The following is a 5,255-nucleotide window of genomic DNA, read 5'->3' as shown; positions in this document are numbered from 1 at the left end:
AATAAGAATGAATATATATATATATATATATATATATACATATACATATATATATATAATTAATAATGGATAAAGTTCACCAATATTAGCAGATTTTTTTTTCTGAGTTCTTTGATTAGTATTGAATTTGATGCTACATGATGATGATAACTATTAAGTTTTCGGGAAGATCATGATGCACTTTTGCATAGAGAAACCTAGAAAAAATATATCATGACTCTTCCCACAACCCAATAATATCTATTAATTTTTATATGAAAAACACTATCCTAAGAAATTTGCACATATTAATTCAATAAATGAACTTGGGATGGCCTTATAGGTGTTCTGCCTAAAGAGGACGTAACATCAGTGTGGACACACTCACATATTCTCTGTTTCTCCATGCTCTGTGTGACCAAGTGACCCCTTGTCATTATTTTTGTGAACATAACTCATACTATGTTTCTAAAACTCTTGAGCTTTGGGGCTTTAGGAATATTTAAAGGGGTAAAGTGCAAGACATCAGGGACAGAGAGAAAGATTCTAATCAAATCATTTAAACCTTTGCAAATGATCTAGAAGTAAAAGGATTCCCAAGGTGACCAGTTGAGCTTGAACTCTGTTGGTAGAAAAAGTTTCCTCAGACTGTCATCTCAAGGAGGTATTACACCTTTCTATCTGTTTCAAAAAACTGTACCACATATACTCTATGGAATACTATTCAGCCATTAAAAAACAACAAAACCCTGGCTTTTGACAGAAATTGGAAGAATATGGAAGATTTACTGCTGAGTGAAGCAAGCCAGTCTTTGAAGGAGGGACATTGTATGTCCCCACTTAATATATACCGAGTGTCTGCACTCTATGACTGAAACTGATTGACCTAAGGTGGTACAATCACAAGAGATGAGGGTTAGTGCCAGATTTTGTGTGTGTGGAGAAGCAGGACCTAAGGAAGGACATTTGGAGGAGGGATACAGAGGCAGAGCATTGATGGGATGGGGGAGGTATGGTGTTATCGGTTGAAGATATTTTGATCAACTGGACTGGGGAGAAATGTTCACATATTGAAATGTTCACTTTGTAAGCTAAATAATGTGATTGAATGTATATAAAAATTAAAAAAAATTTAAAAGAAAAAAAAGGGTAGGTGAGAACAAAAAAAAAATCTGTGCTTCTACAAGAGAGGACATTGAAGAGTCTTTTCCATCTAGCATATTTTTCTGTATGTAAATTTACAGATCCAAACTGTCATTTTCAGTTATTTTAAAAGATTAAATGGTGTCATAAAACTGCTGATGAAGTAGGTAAGAAACAACTCTCCCGAAGAATGCTGCTAAGAACAATGTGAGAATCCAGAGCAGTTGGATTTGAGCATGTACGGGAGCATCATTTAGAGTGCTGGAGAACAGCGTGCACACTGTTGAAACCAAAAGGATATGGAGAGAAAGACAAGTCAGTGTAAACAAACTATGGCTTATCAAAAATTCTGAAAAATGTCAGAAAATGAGTGACTCCCATGTCCAATTAAATTCATATTCTTGGACAAATGAAAAGAAGTATGAGAGAGAAATGCCTAGGATTATATATATGATTCCAGTAGTAGTTTAAAAATTGTATCAGTAGGAAAATATTCAAATTAATAAAAACCTACTGTATAAGCAAATTAAATGACAAATGCAGTCCCACAAAATGAGAAAATACAGCCGTGAATTATACAGATAACTTCTCTTAGTTTTGGTTTGTTTAGAAACATTTTCAAAGTATTGGAGTAATGGGGAGAGAGAAGTACATCTTGTTTGTTGGCCTAAGAAGGAAACTTTTGATCTGACATGCACAATTAGAAGTGGTCCCAGCCCTTCTGTTTGCTACCCTAGACCCCTGTACTTACCTGACCAGAACAATTATCACCCATTGAGGTATAATTATCGGGTCACCAGTGGTTCTTTCTCATTAAGCTGTAATCTTTGTGGGTATCTTAGTCACCATTATATCTCTGGTGGTTATCATAGCTCCTACTCTATAGGAGTTACATAATTCATATGTATTTAATAGACATTCTCTCACTCATCAGATTATATGTTCTGTGCATGAGGAACTGGTCATAGTCATTTTGTTACACTGTCTATAGTAATCTTCAAAGATGGCTACAATCAAATCCTCCCTCCCTATCTGCATGTGGCCTTCTTCCCATCAAGAGATATAATTTATTTCTCTTTCCTTTAAATCTGAGCTGGTCTTGTCACTCATTTTTTTTTTAACTTTGTATTTTAAATAATTTCGGATTTATTTTATTTATTTTTTTTCAGCTTTTATATTTGCATTTGTTCTTCATTTAACTTTTTAAAACACTACTATAGATGAATATTAAAACAAAAACAATAGCAAGTAGTGAGCATATTATGATTACAGTCCTTCACTCATTCACTACTGCATATAAAATGCTAGCAGTGTTATTCACTGGCCCCATTAAGAGGTATAACACTGAACACCACCTCAGGGATGATGTTCATCATCCTCATATGCTTCTCCATTGTAATGGCGCTGTCTTTCCTGATTTGGATCAAAGTCCACCAGTCCTACCTGGTCCATTTCATCGGTCTCTTCTACTTCCTTCCTTTCAGGTAGAAGTTTTTCCAGCAAAGAGAGTTTATCAGGAGACAGAAAGCCATTCTCAGGGAAGTTTACCTTAAATTAGGCTACCCTTTTCATATGGTCTATGATAAATTGGCATGCCTTCATTTAACACACACTTGATATCTCCATGCTTGACAATCTGACCCGGATGAGAGGTGATGACTGTGGTTCGGTTGTTGAGTGTGGAAATTGGCTTCTGGAAGCCACACAATGCTTCAACCAGCTGTATGTCCATACACATGAAAAGGTCTTCTCGCCGAGTAAAAACAGCATGATCTTTCTGATCTAGTACAATGATAATATCTCCTGGCTCCAGTCCTGGTTCTTGGTCTCCTTCACCATGGAATGTTATCTTCTTTCTTATTTGCATTCCAGTACCTCGGCAATTGGGACAGCACTCTACTGCTCCTTTCTTACCACCTCGGCCTTCACATTTGTCACAAATCACATTCTTTTTTGCAGGGCCAGTTTTCTTGTTGCACCATTATATAAATCTTCTAAGGTTACTGACAGCTGATGTACAACATTTTTACCTCTTCTTTCTCTCTGCATCCTTCCTTCTCCTCCAAAAAACATATCAAAGATGTTCGTTGGGGAGCCAAACCCACCACCTGCTCCACCCTCTTTAATTGCCTGCTCTCCTCCTTTGTCATATAATTCCCTTTTCTTCGCTTCAGAGAGAACTTCATAAGCTTGAGAAATCTGTTTAAACTTCTCACCTTCATTTGGATTCTTACCAGGGTGGTACTTCAAGGCCAGTTTCCTGTAAACCTTCTTCAACTCTTCCTGGGTAGCATTGGATTTGACCCCCCCGAAAACATCATAGTAAGTCATTTCTTTCACCATTTTCTACAGCCCGTGAGCGGGCTGAGGACGGCGTGGGGGAGCGGGAAGGTGCGCGTAGCTGTGTGCAGCTCGGGCAGCCGCCGCTCCTCAGCTTCTCACCGAGCATTCTGGAAACTTCCCTAATTTCGGATTTATTAAAAAATAATGCATAGGGAACCAGCAGTTATCGTAATGGCTATGTCGCTGGACTCCTAGGTAGTAGACCGCGGTTTGCGTCCCGGACCCAGTGGCTTAAACTCACGCTGGGTGTGTGGGCATGCATGCCCAAGATCCCGAGAGGAGAATGGAGGAGAAGGGATTGCAATGTGACCATCCCCCCTGGGGGGGGTGATTTCTCGCTTTCTGTCTCTCTGTCTCTCTCTGTCTGGGGAGCGCACACATCCTATAGTGAAAACCTCTCCAAAGGGAAAAATAAATAAATAAATAATGCATAGAATTCCTATAGGCTATTCACCCAGGTTCTATTAATGTTAACTTTTTTTGTAATCAATGTGCAATTATGTAGGCTGGAAAATTAATATTGATATAATACTTTTAACTGATTTATAAACATTATTCAAATTTTTACTAGTTGTTTCACCTTAGGCCAAATTTTAAGACCATCCCTCAAATTTTTAGTCACTGCTATATTCACACTCCCTCCCAGTCAAATGCTAATCAAACTGCTACTATGGAGGGATTTTGTAGATATAATTAAGTTTTGAAAATCAGTTGACCTTAAAATAGGGGGATTAGCTGGTAGGCCTGACCAAATCCTATGAGTCCTTTAAATCTATTCTAGAAGTCAGAGACATTAGGCCACAGATTTGAAGCATGAGGGGGACATGGCATGTGGAAAGTCTCTATTGTTGGAGGGGGTCACATGGCAAGAAATGTAGATGGCCTCTAGCAACTGAAATTTGCCACCGACTGACAGCTAGTAAGAGAACAGATGCCTAAGCCCTACAACCATGAGCTGAACTCTGCCAACAATCTGAGTTTGGAAGTGGATTATTTGCCAGATCCTTTAGACAAGCCAATACCTTAATTTCAGTCTGTGATACCCTGAATACGGAACCCTATTTCACCATGCTAGACTTCTGATCTACAGAGCTGGGAGCTAAATTTTAGAAGCACAGAATCATACCAAGTATCATTTTGGACTACAATGATATGAAACTAAAAATCAATAACAGGAGGAAATTGGAGGCATGGAATTAAAGGGAAAAAGAAAGAAACAAAACATTTAAGGGATACAAAAATAGAAAATTATGTGTTGGTTATAATATATATTGTAGTATCTTTGGATTAATATGCAGTGTATTCATGATGGGGAAATGCATTTGATATACTATAATGATATATAGAGTGATTGAATGTAAAAATAATAATAAATAAATGATACTACAGACATTACACAGATACCTCATAAATAAAGGATTATAAAGGACTATTATAATCAGTTATAAGCCAGCAAATTTGAGAAATCTAGAGGAAATAGAATTCTTAGAAAAATGCAATATGTGGGACTAGCAGTTGGTATAATGGCTATGTCACTGAACTCCCATACTTTAATAGATAAATTAACATTAATACTTCTTTTCTTTTTTAGATAGAGATTTTAGCTATAGGGTATGTGCACTTGCCAGAGAGACAAAGAGATACAGAGAGACAGAAAGTGAGAAATTACCCCACAAGGGGGATGGCCACATCACTATCCTTTCTCTTCCATTCTCCTCTTGGGATTTTGGGCATGCAGGTACACACTCCTGGCATGAGTTTCCAAGCCTCGGGATCTAGGACTCAAATCG

At 37.7% G+C, this 5,255-nt stretch overlaps 1 pseudogene; it reads right to left on the bottom strand.

The window, feature by feature from the left end:
* Window positions 1-2,306: 2,306 nt before the first annotated feature.
* LOC102500232 (dnaJ homolog subfamily A member 1-like) lies at window positions 2,307-3,465 on the bottom strand (annotated as a pseudogene).
* Between the last annotated feature and the right edge of the window lie 1,790 nt (window positions 3,466-5,255).

Source organism: Tupaia chinensis, unplaced genomic scaffold (assembly GCF_000334495.1).
Source record: "Tupaia chinensis unplaced genomic scaffold, TupChi_1.0 Scaffold000088_1, whole genome shotgun sequence".
Classification (NCBI taxonomy): Eukaryota; Metazoa; Chordata; class Mammalia; order Scandentia; family Tupaiidae; genus Tupaia; species Tupaia belangeri.
This window is presented reverse-complemented; position numbering and strand designations above follow the sequence as displayed.